The 16,093-nt window shown below is 38.3% G+C and overlaps 1 protein-coding gene across 5 annotated transcripts in view; it reads right to left on the minus strand.

The window, feature by feature from the left end:
- Positions 1-16,093, minus strand: part of RHBDD1 (rhomboid domain containing 1) — a 201,228-nt gene that overhangs the window by 184,778 nt on the left and 357 nt on the right. For all 5 annotated transcript variants that reach the window (XM_058437850.1, XM_058437853.1, XM_058437844.1 and 2 more), the window contains exon 2: positions 10,211-10,350. The gene's annotated coding sequence lies outside the window, so the exon portion shown is untranslated. The remainder of the gene's footprint in view (positions 1-10,210; positions 10,351-16,093) is intronic.

A 16,093-nucleotide genomic window follows, 5' to 3' on the forward strand; every position in this document is an offset into this window, starting at 1 on the left:
CAGCTCCTAGGAATCTAACTTTGCGTGAGCACCCCAATCCCCAAATGATTCACACATAAACATGAGTGGAGTTTCTCCCTTTGAGAATATACTGGCTTCAATGTCATTTAACTGCCAGCCTTAACTTCTATTGTCTTCCCTATTCTTCCAGGCAGAGACAGCTTCATTTAAACAGGGCAAATTTGGGATCCTTTGGATCCCTGCTTGGTTGGGTGATTCAGAACTCATCTGTGCATTTGGGTTGTTCAATCACATAGTTTCAGGTTGATACTTCATAATGACAAATGTCTACCTTATTAGCTTCCAGTTTATGGTTGCTCTTCATTTAGCTAATGCCTTAGTGGGTTATTTCCTCTTGGTTACCTGCTGAGTATCAGTGTAATGTACCTGATCGGTGTCCAGTAATTTTTGATTGACTACTACAAGGCATTAATTAGAACACCATCAACTAGGCCTACCAGATGAACTGTCTGTAACTGAACTGAACAATCATTTACTGTAACACTCTAGTCATTTTAGTTAAGCCAATAACTGGACTAATTTTTAGCTCTCAGAAAAGTTATTTGATGACATTGACCAATGAACTCATCCCCAAAGAATTAGTATAACTTCTGACCTTGCCTGCTCTTAAACACAGGAATAAACATATTACTAGGAGTATGTAGCTCACTATGCACACCTACACAGGACAAAAATCGTATAATGAAGGTGGTATAGATGATGTCACACCACTTTAGACACTAGAAGCATTAGCTGTAGAAAATGCCAATAGACTGGTGTGTTCAAGAACTATACATTTTCTTATGTTTAAGGAAAACCACAATTTAAATGTAAATTGTTATTTTGCTTTAGTGAGAAATGAACTAAAATGCAAGTTGTCCCTCAGAAAAAGGTATTAGACGTGTGTGTGTGTGGGTGTGTGTGTGTGTGTGTGTGGTTTTTTTGAGATGGCGTCTTGCGCTGTCTCCAAGGCTGGCACAATGGTGCAATCTTAGCCCACTGCAACCTTTGCCTCCTGGACTCGAACGATTCTCCTGCCTCAGCCTCCGGAGTAGCTGGAATTACAAGCGCCTGCCACCATGCCCAGCTAATTTTTGTATTTTTAGTAGAGACAGGGTTTTACCATGTTGGTCAGGCCTGTCTCGAACTCCTAACCTCAGGTGATCCACCCACCTTGGCCTGCCAAAGTGCTGGGATTACAAGCGTGAGCCACTGTGCCTGGCCTAGACCTGTGTTTTATATTTTCTTTGTATAATCTGTAAACAACAGAGTCTTGGATATGTGGCATAGTTTAAGAGATTATTCATTTCTTAACTTTGACCATAAGTAGGCTGTTTCTTAAACCATTCCAAGGATCCTTAGACAGAAGAAATTTGTGACCTTCAAAGTTACCTTCTCCAGAAAATAAACTGATAATTTATTGCACAACTTTTTTTTTTTTTTTCCCACCATTCCCATACTATTCTTGTTAATTCAACCAGGTTTGCAGTTCAGAATATTCAAATATGCTATTGGGTTTCTGGGCATGGTGATGGGTCTTGAATTCACCCTGGCAGAGGTGAAGTAACATTAAATTTGTCACTGCCTAGCCTAAGTCAGCACGATGCCACTGTATAAAATCCTTAGAAATACTAAGTTAAGAAGTTCATGGGGGAAGAAGGGGAAAAGAACATCAGCTCCTGACATCAAATCAGGATGTGATGACCTTAGTCAGAGGCTTCGTAGCCTGCAAGTCAGCCTAATGTTGTTGCATCCAGCTTCTAGCTGAAGGCAGCGGCCCCCACACACTAATAGACATGCTGTCAGCATCATGTCATAAACTAGAGACAGAGCAGGGGGCAATTCATAAGAAAACCTAAAGCTATAAATAGATTCTGTTATTTTCTACTCTTCCACTCCACCTTTAATGTCTAAAGGATCCATGAATATGTTACAACAGAGAAAGAAAATTTAACCTTTAGTAGCAAGTCCTAAAAATCGTACTTTGAAGAACTGGAAAATTCCATCTTCCATTTGTTGAGGAACTGGAATTTTAAAACTTTAGTTTTGCTAGAAACAAATATAGTGGCCACTCTTCAAATAACATTTTTTTCTCCAGAGTACACACTTACCAGAAATAGCTTAAGCTAGAATTAATGGACTGGAACAGAAATGGCAAGTTCTAATCTTTACTTTTGCCTCCTCTTATGTGGGTTAAGTTCACAGTCTTTAGAAATCAATCAACTTTGATATGCTTCAATTAATACAATATAAAACTGTCTAAAATACTTTCATATTACCTAGAAGAATTAAGAAGTAAAATATTCAATGTATTTTTACAGTTTGGATGAAATATATAATAACTTTATAATCTTACATGCTAATCTTTATTTTAGAAAAGAGAATCTCCAAACTACATAAAAAGCGGGATTCCAGAAGGAAGATTCTAGGAAAGTATTCATGACAAAATATTATGTTGGAAGATAGAAGAATAATTTCAGCTGTACTTATTACAGAAATTAACTTGTCATGTCATTAGTGGTAAGAAATTAAGATGACCAATGCTCTCAAAGTTACCAACAATTAGAAATCATGAATAAGGAGTATGGAAAGAAAAAAATTACTTAGGTTGGATTTTGGTAAAGAAAGGAAAATAAATTCAGGCCATTTATACTTGGAAAGTGATCAGATGTGCGCACTTTAAAAGAATGGTGTTGGAAGGAGCATCCACTATGGGATAGAAACAGTCTCTGAAAATTCTTGCTGAGTGGCCAGATTGCAAGCAGCTCCAGCTCCTGATACTGAGCAGCTTCTGTAGCTGGTCACGTAGGCAACCCAGTAGGTCAAGGTGCCCATATTTTGCCACTTGCTGGGTGCCTCCATGACCCTGGGCTCATCTTCCATGCTGTAATCCAGTGTGTGCAGCACCTGTCTTGGCCACCTGCATCACCAATGTGGACTTGCAGGGTTAAGGAACTGATGTAAACATGCTGACTTCTGGCTAATGCTTTTTCTGTGAGTAATTAACTTTCTGGGGAAGGAGACGGGGAGAATGATTAGACGTCTCACTAGCCTACCAGTTGCTCAGGATTAAAATCCGAGTTATCTTTGACTTTTCTCTTGCTATTGTCCCAAATATCCAATTTGTTTCAACAGCCCATTGTTTCCACCTCTGAATTTTTTCTGCACCTGCTTTTTCCTCTTTATTTCCACCACCACAAGACTAACTGAGCCCCTCATGCTCTCCATCTCCTTTGGTCTATTGAAACAGACTCCTAACTAGACTACCTTTGCTCAAGGTTTCCATTTTACTCTATATCTCAGATCTGCTTATGTTACTTCTCCTGTTGATCATACCAAAGGCTCCTCATTACTGAAAAGATAAGTCCAAACTTTTGATCTGCATTCCAAGTCATCCATGTGGGCCCTCAAAGTTATTTAATCACATTCTATTCTTTAATTGAGTACCGAATGCCTGCTATATCCCAAGTGTGATACTAGATGCTCTGAATGCTTCTCAAGGGAAGAGGATACTTTTCTTCCCCTCTAAAAGCTCATACTCTCTTCTTCTTGGAATGACTGTTGTGTTGGTTACAGGTTGCTGAATACTTTAAATGTATGATCTGTCTTATAGATAAGACATCATGTTCAGTTTACTCCAGTCTACATGGAATGCCATCTCCTTCATGACTTTTCTCCGTTGTTCATACAGTCCCACTCATGGAATGCTTTCTTCACCCCCTTTATTGAACTCGTATTTATCACTCACCCAAAAACAGTAGGCAACAAATCAGACAAATTGCATACTCTCAGAGAAGAAATAAGTAGAAAGTATATCTGGTGATATTGTAATATTTAAGAAAAATAACATAGGTTAAGGAAGTGTCAAACTGGCCAACTCTTGCCCCTTCTTTACATATGAAATTTCAGTAACAATTTTGTAATCCCCACCACTATATGCTAAGCTTTGTTTTGCAAAGGAGTCAGGTATTAATGGGTGGGGGACATGAGGAGTGGTGTGACTAATCCCATTTAAAATACATGGTTGAGGACAACAATAAGGAGGAGGGCAGCTAATATTTATTGAGCACTGATAATACAAGTATCATCTGTTCAAAACTCCACAATAATTCAATGTGATACTATTACTATTCCTATCTTATTGATACTTGAAGCATGAAAGGCACCAAGTTGTCAGCATTTACAATGACGGCAAGTGGCAGAGCTGAGTGAAGGAAGGCAGTCCAGACCTAAGCCTAATCTAATTGCCATTCTATGAAATGACTGGTGATATTGTAGTGTACCCCTGGCGAAAGATGGAAAAAATGAATGCTGGGTGGACATCCGACAAATCTGCATGACAACAGCCCCCCTGCCTCCAATCTCCTCTCTTATAATGCCATCCCCCAACCACTCTTGTGGTTACAAGAGTGATCTATCTAACATGAAAGCCCAACTGTGTGGCATTGTCCTGATTGAGTGGCTCCCACTGCTGGAGAGAGAAACCACTGCTCTCTGCTGAAATGTGTGAGGTGGTGTTACCTTGACAATCAGTTTAAGAAAACCACTACACCTAATCTAAGTACCTGGTACAAAAGGAGAAGTTTTTCTTGTGTGTGTGGTTTGTATTGTTAGCCATTATTGAGTCTTTATTGGATATCACTGATAGACTGCAAGGGAGTCTAGTTTTTACACAGACATTCTTCCTTGTGGATATTACAGCAAGGTCACTTTAGCACAGGGATGCAAAAGGGAGAACAGTTAAATACAAGGGCTTTGGAGCCAGAGGATGGACTCAAGGCATAATTACTCCTTAAGCTTCATCAACCTCATCTGCAATTAGAGGATAACACCTCCCTCCTAGAGTTGCTCCAACGATTGAATGAAATAATATACGTAGAGGGCTTAAAATAGTACCTACCTAGAAATTCCTAAGCAAGTGATATTTACGTATACATCTCTAAGGTTTTTATTGTTCTGTACTTTAATCATATTTAGTTATCATGGCTTAACCAAAGTAGGAATACATGGATGTGTTTAACCAAACAAAACAAGCAATATGGGAGAATTTTTTAAATGAATCCCCTCCCAGAAAAAAACTATTGCAAAGGTATCTTGTTTGCCATTCTAGAATTTTTCTGTGTATATAAAAGCATATGTGTGCTTTCCAAAAAAAAAAAAAGAGAGAGAACATCTATGATACAGTTCTGCACCTTACTTTTTTTCCCCCCATGGGGATTGTTCCATAATGGGACACACAGATCTACTAAATTATCTTCCACAGCTATGCAGTATTTCAATATGTAAAGGTAGTATAAATCATTTAGCAAGTTCTCTATTGATGGACATGTATGTTGTTTTGACATTTTCTATGAGAAAATAACATTTCAGTGAATATATTTTTATGATTACTACTGTAAAATTTATTTCTAGAGGTGGAATTGCTAGGTCAAATGCTATCATCATTCAAAATTTTATACTTCTTGTTCAACTGCCCTCAGAAGAAGCTGAAAGAATTTATACTCCTACCCCATTGCCATATAGAGAAGTTGTACAAACATTTTAGAAACCATTCAATTTTTTTAAAGTCTGTTTTCTCACTGCCCCAGGAAATCCCAAGCTATGTTCCTGTCTCCTTGCCTGTAACCTTGTTGTACTCCTAGTCTAGAATTCCCCTTCTCAATGGAATCTATCTGCATTAGTAGGGCTCATTCAGTTGCAAGTGACAAAACTCAAATGAAACTAGCTCGAGGAAATTTAAAAGGTGGGTGTGGGGGGATAATTCTTGAGAGGATCCTGGGTAGTTGACAGAATTGACAGATGAGCTGCATGTTCTAGGACAGTCCTAGAGACTTTGGGGACTGGAGCCTGCACACACTCCTCTACTCATCCATTCTAAACCCTGCTGTGTCTGCATGACTTAATTCTCTTTTGTGGTGGATTGGTGCACCCTATAACTGTCAAAACTGTCAAACTTTACATAAATGGTAGCAATCAATAAATGCAAACTTCAAAAGACATTTTGTACTGGTGACTTACTGCTACTCCTACTTTCAGTGTCCTCTCATCTGTCATTAGATAGAATTCAGTGGAGAAGTTTAGAAAGCACCAGCCGAATGTCCAGAAAAATCATTCCCCTCAAATTTCAAGGAGCCAGAATTCCACTGTTGCTCTTTACAATAATGTCTTTTAAATAAATATTGTCCAGCAACAATTCCAGGATTGGCTGGGCGTGGTGGCTCATGCCTGTAATCCCAGCACTTTGGGAGACCAAGGCGGGTGGATCACTGGAGGTCAGGAATTGGAGACCAGCCTGGCCAACATGGCAAAACCCTGTCTCTGCTAAAAATACAAAAAATAAGCAGGCATGGTGGTGCACACCTGTAATCCCAGCTACTCAGGAGGCTGAGGCGCTAGAATCACTTGGATCCGGGAGGCGGAGGTTGCAGTAAGCCGAGATCGTGATACTGCACTCCAGCCTGGGTGACAAAGCGAGACTCCCTCTCAAAAAAACAAAAAAATAAAAACAATTTTAGGATCATCTCTTGCCCCACCTGCATGACTAAAATGCTTTGATAGTTCCCCTTCCTTGCGCTCTCCGTGGTCCTGAACCATCTTGAGCTCTGTTTTAGAGTCCCCAGAAATGTAATAGGAGGGGAAACAGGGAATAGAAAAAATGAGGCTATTCGGGGAGAAAAGAAATGGATTTTGTTTTGGCAATTTTTAAATACTCTCAGTCATCAACAAATAAACCACAACCAACCACGGACAGAATGAAAGAGAACAAGCAATTTTGTGGGAAACATTGTTAATCTGAGCAAATATCCACATGCACGAGCAAGGTCACCTGGGGGAGTGGGGCAAGTCACCATGTGGCAAAGGTGGGATAAGTCCTCTGCCATTCTCAATTGACCTATAATAAATTGTACATGGATTCGCTTTACTTTTGCTTTTATATCAAAATGGAAAAATTGCAAAATGAAAACAACAGTAACATTAGGTTTACAACCCCCAGGGATGTGTTTAAGCATACAGGTGGCCCTTGAACAACAGGGGTTTGAACTGCATGGATCCATTTATCCACGATTTCCTTCTGCCTCTGCCACCACTGAGACAGCAAGATGAAGCCCTCTTCTTCTTCCCCCTCCTCAGCCTACTCAATCTGAAGATGATGAGGATAAAGGTCTTTAGGATGCTCCACTTTCACTTAATGAGTAGTAAATATATTTTCTTTTCCTTATGATTCTCTTAACATTCACTTTTTTTTTTTTTTTTTTTTTTTTTTTTTTTTTGTGAGACGGAGTCTTGCTCTTTAGCCCAGGCCGGAGTGAAGTGGTGTGATCTCGGCTCACTGCAACTTCCCCCCTCCCCAGGTTCAAGCAATTCTCCTGCCTCAGCCTCATGAGTAGCTGAGATTATAGGTGCCTGCCACCACACCCAGCTAATTTTTGTATTTTTAGTAGAGACGGGGTTTTGTCCTGTTGGCCAGGCTGATTTTGAACTCTTGACCTCAGGTGTTCCACCCACCTTGGCCTTCCAAAGTGCTAGGATTACAGGCATGAGCCACTGCACCCGGTCGACATTCACTTTTCTCTAGCTTATTTTATTTTAAAAATATAGTATATAATGCAGATACAAAATATGTGCTAATCTACTGCATTATCAGTAAAGTTTCTGGTCAATGGTAGGCTATTAGAAGTTAAGTTTTTGGAGAGTCTAAAGTTATATGCAGATTTTCAACTTTGTGGAGTTGCCACTCCTAATGCCTGCATTGTTCAAGCATCAACTATATTTTGTAGTTCTATAGAGATTCCAAGAGTTATGTTATGGTTTTTACACTTTAGTAAATTGTGTGTCCCACCAATGACATGGTAATTTTATGTTACATTATTATTATATTGTTGGGTATTGATGTATTTTACATAAGATTTTATTTCACATTTTCCAACTTAAAACTAGGTGTTGGTATTGATATTTGTCTTTTGCACTAAATTACCTTACATTAATCTTTTAAAATAATTTTTAAAAAGGTGAAAGCTATTATTTTTTATTTTGTAAAGTTTTAAATCCGTAAAGACTAATAAATCTAGAAGTAGATTCCTAGATATAAACTTTTGTCTAAAATATTTTAAAATATTTGGTTGAAAAATTAGGACATATCTTGGTAATTTTTCCTATTAATATGAGTATCTCTCTCTCCCTCTCTTTCTCAAAATCTTAAGATTGTTTAGAAGTCTAATCTTAGAGACAAGAAGACTAAATTGCATAGTGAGACTCAATGTAGCATCCACTGTACTTTAGTATCTCTATCCTCACAGGAATTTTTCAAGTTAAAGTTATTTAGGAAATATAAATTATGTTGCCATAATTATCCCTACAAACTCTACTAACCTACTGTACACATCTGAGTGTGTTGAACTTTTGTGATTCCACTAAAGAATTCAGTCAGATCATAAACATTGTGTGCATCTGCGATCAATGTTAATATCTTACACATAACCCAAACATGATGCTAGATCTTATGTTAATTCCAAGTCTTCTTCTGACTTGACCATCAGCAACAATGGACTCAGTTGTTCACTCTCTTTTTCCTGATACGGTGTCTTCCCTTTGCCTAAAAGAGAGCAACTTTACTGGTTGTTCTTCTGTCTCCCTTGCTGGCATCTTTGTCCTCTTCTCTGTCTACTTTCTCTCTCGTGATGATTTTATCCAGTATCATGGGCTTTAAATCCTACTCATAGGCTGACAATCCTTATATTTATACCTGAGCCCAGACTCATCTTTTCAAATCTAGTTTATATATACAAATGCCTACTTGATATCTCCACTCGGAGGATCAATAAGCACCTGAAACTCAGCATGTCTAGAACCAAACTCCTGATCTTCCCCCATCTTCCCCATTCCTGTTCAGCCACAGTATTTCAATCTGTGGTAGTTTAAAACAATGACTACAAGTTTTGTTTTGTTTTTTTTCCTGACACTACTTCCACAAGAACTGTGGTCTACGGTTCCCTGCCCTTTTATCTGGGTGGGCTTGTGTCTACTTTGATCAACAGGATACATACAGTAGAAATGAAGCTCTGACTTCTGAGGTAAGGTCATAAAAGGCTACACAACTTCTGTCTGATTCTCTTGGAACACCCCCTCTCTAGAAGCTCCCTCTTGGTATGTTAACTCTTGAGATGGTCTCTCTTCAGACACTTACCTTTGAAATCCAGCCTCCATGCTGTGAAAAGTCCAAGTCATATGGAGAGACCAGATGTAAGTACTCTAGTTGATGTAGCCTTCAGTCATTCTAACCCAGGTGCCAGACACATGAGTGAACAATGTTTCAAATGATTCCAGGTCCCAGCCTTTCAAGTCAAATAGTCCCACAACCATTTGAGCCATCCCAGCCGGGACACAGATAAGCCATCAACACAGTGTGCCCTGTCTGAATTCCTGGCCCATAGAATTCTAGAGCATAATAAAAGAGTTGATGTTTCATAATTATTCCTTTAGAGTAGTTTCTTAACCCAGCCATAGAAAACTGATACACCATCTCAGTTGATGGTGATTTTATCTTTTCAGTTGTAAAAGTGAAAAAAATCTTGGAGTCATCCTACATTCTTTTTCTTCCATGTCACATCCAAACCACCTGCAAATTTTGCTGATGCTGCCCTCAAAATATATTCAGAACTTTACTACTTCTCACCATCTTTATGAATGACCGTCATCTCTTGACCATATTTCTGCAGTAGCCTTTTATGAGGTCTGCTTCTGCCATTACCCCTGTCCTCCTCCCAGCAGTCTATTCCAACAGAACTTCTAGAGTGTCTTTTTTTTTTTTTTTTTTTTTTTTTGAGACAGGGTCTCGCTCTGTTACCCAGGCTAGAGTGCAGTGGCGCGATGTCGGCTCACTGCAATTTCTACCTGCCTAGTTCATGCGATTCTACTGACTCAGCCCCCTGGAGTAGCTGGGACTACAGGTGCCTGCCACCATGCCCGCCTCGGCCTCCCAAAGTGCTGGGATTACAGGCCTGAGTCACGGTGCCCAGCCCAGAGTGTCTTTAAAATATGTCAGATTACGTCACTGCTATATTATACACCCTCCAGTGGTTTCCCCTCCCAGAGTGAAAACCAAAGTCCTTACAAAGACCTACATGATCGCTTATGATTGTGTCCACTGTTGTCTCACTAAGCGTGCTTCCTCTTATTCTCCCCTCCCTCACTTTGCTCCCACTGCACTTACCTCCTCACTCTCCTAGAATGTGCCACATGCCCTCCAGTCAGGGGCTCTTTGCATTGGCCATTTCCTCTGCATGGAACATGTCTTCATCATAGTAAATATTTGTTGAATGAAGGGGAATTAGCCCTTAAAATTTTAATTTCCTAGGAATCAAAGACATTTACGTTTGGCAAATTAAGAAATACAAAATAGCAACATTTTATCCAGTTTTTATGAAACTAATATTATTAATAAAACTAATAATTTAAATTCCTGGTAAGCAGTTTTTAAAAATTTTTCTTCTTTATAAAATAAAACAGCTATTTTCTCCTTTAACCCCAATCCAAAACTGATGCAAAAATAAAATACAAATTTACAAGAATATATTTTAAATACATTTATAATCTCTAACTTCTTTTTCTCCAGTACTTTATATAGCAAACAACATTAGCTCAATTATCACAATGAAATAATGTTGGGAAGTGATGATAAATGTCTATTTTTTAAAATAGTAACTGAATCACATTCAGTGTTCTTAATTTGCTTTTTGCCTGTCTTCAGATTTCCACTGTATGAAAACTTTAAGTTCATCAAATTTCATTGCTTAGTAGGAACAGACTGGTGCCCAACCACTTAGGAAAAAAAAGCAGTGAAAAAATCATTCTTGGTTAGTACCAAAAATAATATTAAGTAAACTCAAATCCATTGGAAGCATTGTGAATTTCCTCCTTAGGAGTTCTATTGGTGGTGCATCCAAGGATCTAGAGATGATCATTGTTCTGTTCAGTTTTTGAATTCAGAAATATTCATATAGAAAGTTGGTGTTTTCAGACTGTAGGTCATGACACCTTAGTGTGCTGGGAAATTAATTTAGTGGGTTTTAGAAAGCATTAAAAGAAAAAGAGAAAGTGTGAGATTCAGAGAAAGAGAGAAAAAGAAAGAGTAAAAAGATCTGAGTGCATTGCAGGTAGTAAGGGTAAGTTGTATTTAGTCATGAGTGAGTCTGAGTGTGTGTGTGTGCACTGATGTTCAATGTGTTTATAAATGTATTTTTACTGCAGGTCATGGTCAAAAGTTTTAAAGTCACTGCAGTAAAATATTTCAGAAAAACTATTGACCAAACTTGTGACGGTTGCTGGAGGTCAATATTGCATATATTTCCTAATATCTTCATTTGTAATCCAGGATTTTAGAGCTAGTCCGGTCAGTGGCTTTCAAATCTTAGCATACATAAAACTCATGGAGGTGGGAATGGGAAATGGGGGAACTACACATTGACCTACAAAGGATCTGATTTAGAAGGATCAGAGGTGGGATGCAGGAAGCTTTGATTTGAACAATTCCACAGGCGATTCTGATATGGGTAACCCTCTGCCCACTTGTAGAGTCACACCAGACAACACCACAGGTCAAGTGATGTAATTACAAATTTCTTAAGTTCAAATTAACTTGTATCTTCCCAATCCACAGAAAACTAATGTCCTTAAGCTTCTAGTCAGTTTTTTTTTTCTTTCTTAAAATGAAGAACCTTGGAGTGATGAGGCCCAGTAAAAAGAAGAAGAAGAAGAAGAGAGAGAGAGAGAGAGAGAGAGAGAGATGGTCGTTAACCTTGCAGCTGAGGAGAGGATGTGGAAAGAATGAGGGGGCCATGGTGACCCAGCAATTCTTTGTTAGTGAAACCAACTAGTTCTACCACCAGACCCTGCCAAGTGAATAGAGAGCATGGAATATCCATCATTACTGAGAAAAAGTTATGATGATTTGCCTTGCAATTAAGGAGGGGATGTGGGAAGAATGAGGGGGCCATGGTGACCCAGCAATTCTTTGTTAATATGACCAACAGTAAAACCAACTAGCTCTACCTCTAGATCCTGCTCACTGAATAGACGGCATGGGACATTCATCATTACTGAAATTCACATTAAAAAATAAACAAATGAAGTTGAGGGATTATTGTGAAGACATTTTTGGGCTATCAAATTTTAGACTTTAAATATAAATTTAAATTTAGAAAGTTTAGAATGCACTGCACCAAAACGACAAATTTAAGATAAAGAAGGGGGAAAAACCAGCAAAAGGTGTTGTAAAGTCTGCAAATCTTTCTAAGCATATACTTATCTAGATATAACACTTGGCTCTTCAAATATAAGAAACAGTGGTTGGGTGTGGTGGCTCACGCCTGTAATCCCAGCACTTTGGGAGGCCAAGGCGGGTGGATTACTTGAGTTCAGGGGTTCAAGACTAGCCTGGCCAACATGGTGAAACCCCGTATCTACTAAAAATACAAAAATTAGCTGGGTGTGGTAGGGCATGCCTGTAATCCTAGCTACTCAGGAGACTGAGGCAGGAGAATTGCTTCAACCTGGGAGGTGGGGGTTGCAGTGAGCCGAGATCGTGCCACTGCACTCCAGCCTGGGTGACAGAGTAAGACTCTGCCTCAAAAAAAAGAAAAAGAAAAAAGAAACAGCTGGGGGTTCTTTCTCTGGATTAAACGACTGAAAATGTTAGTGGCATTGTCTAAGATAACAAATTGCCTGGGAGACCCCCGATTCTTATCAAACAAGAAAGTGAGAATACAATAGTTAAGTAAATCAAGAAAATTAAAAAAGAAAAAGCTAGTCATCTTTTTATTTATTTTTAGAGACAAAGTCTCACTCTGTCACCCAGGCTATACAGTGCAGTGGCATGATCATAGCTCACTGCAACCTTGAACTCCTGGGCTGAAGTATCTTTCTGCTTCTGCCTCCCAAACTGTGGGGATTACAAGCATGAGCTACTATGCCTGGACCAGGACCAAGTTTTTTAGATAAATATCGGTTATGGATTCTCCCCGCCATCCCCCAAATCACCAATCAATCAGTAGAATTTCTGAAGTGAAAGAATTAAACAGTTGCATGGAGTTTTCACCTCCCTCCTTTCTTCCAACCTCATCCATCTGTTTATTTCATGGTTTATTTGCTCCCCAAACAGCAAATGTTTTGAAATCATCTGTTGAGGGCATTACTGTCTTTCCAAAAATCCCATGTTAGTTCTTGGTGCATTTATTTTCCCTCAGTTCTCTAGAAGAGATGAGGGATGAAATCAAGATGAGAGCAGAACTAGATTCTCACTAGCTGATTGCCAGTAATTGATTTTCTTCAAAGGAAAATCAATTCATATTGGAGACTCATGCAGGTTTGGGTCATTTCCTGCTCCACCCAGCTGTAGTAAACAGCCCACAGGTGAAGATCTTTGTTGACTGGTTAAGGCTGTGCATTTGCCAATTCTGGAAGAATATAATTACATTTTTTTCTTTGTGTTTAAGCCAATGATTCTTAAATTTTAATATAAATAATAATCTCTTGTAATGCTGCTTAAACTGTGAATGCTGGGGCGCCCATCCTTCCCTAAGATATTTTGGTTCAGTAGGACTGGGATGAGGTAAGAAATCTCCATTTTTAATTACACCTTGGAAAACACTAACACAACGGTTTGATAATAACTCTTCCTGCTTACCAGAAAGATTTGATGCCTGTGATTGAAAAGAGAGAAGCCCAAATACAATGAAGCCTTAGTTAAGTAGAATTTTTCTTGCTGTTGTTCTCTTTGTATACGTATATAATACTAAAGTATAAGTGCCTTGCTTGCATATCACAGCACCAAATTTTTGCCTTTCAATTAATCATCAGTCATTAGAACTATGCTACTTACCCAGCAGAATCAGCATCACCTAGAGTATGTTAAAAATGCAATGCCTCAGACTGCCCTCGACCTTCTGCATTTAACCAGAACCTGCATTTTAACAAGATCCTCGGGTTTGAGAAGCCCTCATCTAGCTGATTTACAAGCCAAGTGTGACTTTTCGGCTCACTTTTACTTGGCCTATTTACATTTTTTAAATAAAACAGATGAAAGATTTTAATTACATGAGAAAACAAAATTTTTAAGGGAAGAGGCACCTTTCAGATTCTCAAATTGCACTGTCTGTAACTGATAATGTTTATGTTAGAAGGCAAGTTGTTATGTGATCTCATTTGCCCTGTGCCTATTTTTTCCACAAAAGAGATCATAGTGCTCTGCAATTGTGTTCATCTGCCATTTTCAATGTAAGTTTCCTGTGGGCAGCATGTCTTTGATATCTAAATCCTCAGTGTCCAGCCTAGTGCCTAACACAAGTAGGTGTTCCAAAAAACTTGAGTGGGAAAAAATAATTGCCATTTATCTGAGTGATAGCCCATTTCAAGTTCAAGCTTAAGGCTCCTCTCTTCTGTAAAAATTAAGTAGTTATTTCATCCACCATGAAAGTAAATACCACTTATTTGTTATTTGACATCTCTCTCTCTCTCCCTCACACACACACACACACACATTTTAGTCATCAACTATTGTTATTTTGTACTCTCTTATTACCCCATCAAAGCTGTAAGAAGCTGTCTTTTTATATATTTCATATTGCCTTGCCAGTGTAGGCATTCAAATGCTTATTACTATTGAGCCATCTTTAAATAAAAACAGATCTTAAAGTGAGAAAATCCATTCAATTGTCCTTCAAGCACTGTTCTAAATTGCCAAAATTAATTCTAAGAGATGCCAGTATTTAAATAGCTCCTCCAGTTATGACCCATACATCTTAAGGAAAACATATGTTTTGATACAAGAAGTGTTTTATAATTTTGAAATGTTTAGTTTTACATCCACCCAACTCAAGCACTTTACAGGTATATGTAATAATCTATAAATTTTGCATTATTTTCCTATAGTATCATACATAAACAATAATTCAATTTTAAAGCTAGTTGTAGACCTATTGCCCCAAAGTGCATCCATAGCATGTAAACTCTTAACTCCTTGAATTAGGACTGTATTAGTGACATCAACATAGCTGTCGCAATATTGTGATGAATCACTATTTTAGCCCTCTTTTAAAATGAACCTTAGCATATTGCACAAATCGGCTGTAACTCTCCTATAGATGGCAGCATTGAGCAACAGATTTTGGTAATAGCTTGCTCTTCTGTTCCGTGAATTTTCAGTGGGGAGTCAATTTTTCATAGAGTGTATTTCATTACAATATACCAAAAGACTAATTTAGCTTAGGTGACAGAATAATACTGTTACCTGCTCAGCATTACTTCAGTGAGTTCCCACAAACGCGTCTCTTTCTATTCTATATATTACATGAACCAAGTGTAAATGCATTTCCAGTTAGCCCATTAATAAAAAAAAGTAGAGAACAATTGAATTTACTGTAGTATAATTATAACAAATATTAACCACCTTTAAATTGGTAGTAAAACATCAGCAAATAGAAAAAATGTCACTAATATCCTATGATCAGTGATTATCTTCCATAGGAAATCCATTGGTCTGAACATAATTTGTCACAGCAGTGAGGTTTATTTCATAATTTTTATCGAATATTTAGCAACTGAAATTGTGTTTTTTAAAGCAGAAACGCTTTAACACTGAGAGATATATTTTTAAAAAGGTTTATTATCATAATTAGCTTTTTATGATCAAAATCCTTCCTATGAAGATAATTGTAAAATACGTGCAAATAAATTTTCCAACCCTCCCCTCCTTCCAGAAAAGAGTATTTTTTCCCCCACAGAGGTACAGTACCTTTATTTAGCTTTTTTTGGGGGGGGGGGTTGGAGGGACCGAGGTAGGGACAGGGCCATTTGAAAAGTAAATGTCTATGGATTTGATTTGTTGTCATACAAAATGTTAAGTACTCCACTACCCCTATCCCAGCGCTAAACATCAAACCTGTAAAAAGCCCTTTGGCCTTATCTGGATTACATTGTTACTAGTAAACAACCCTTTTATAATCTCTCTTTTTTCTTGTCTAGGGTAAAACCGGGCACACAGTTACACTTTTCCACCAACTTCAGACTTCTTTATTTTGTACCTCCCTGCCCCACCCCC

Source organism: Hylobates moloch, unplaced genomic scaffold, assembly GCF_009828535.3.
Source record: "Hylobates moloch isolate HMO894 unplaced genomic scaffold, HMol_V3 SCAFFOLD_1, whole genome shotgun sequence".
NCBI lineage: Eukaryota > Metazoa > Chordata > Mammalia > Primates > Hylobatidae > Hylobates > Hylobates moloch.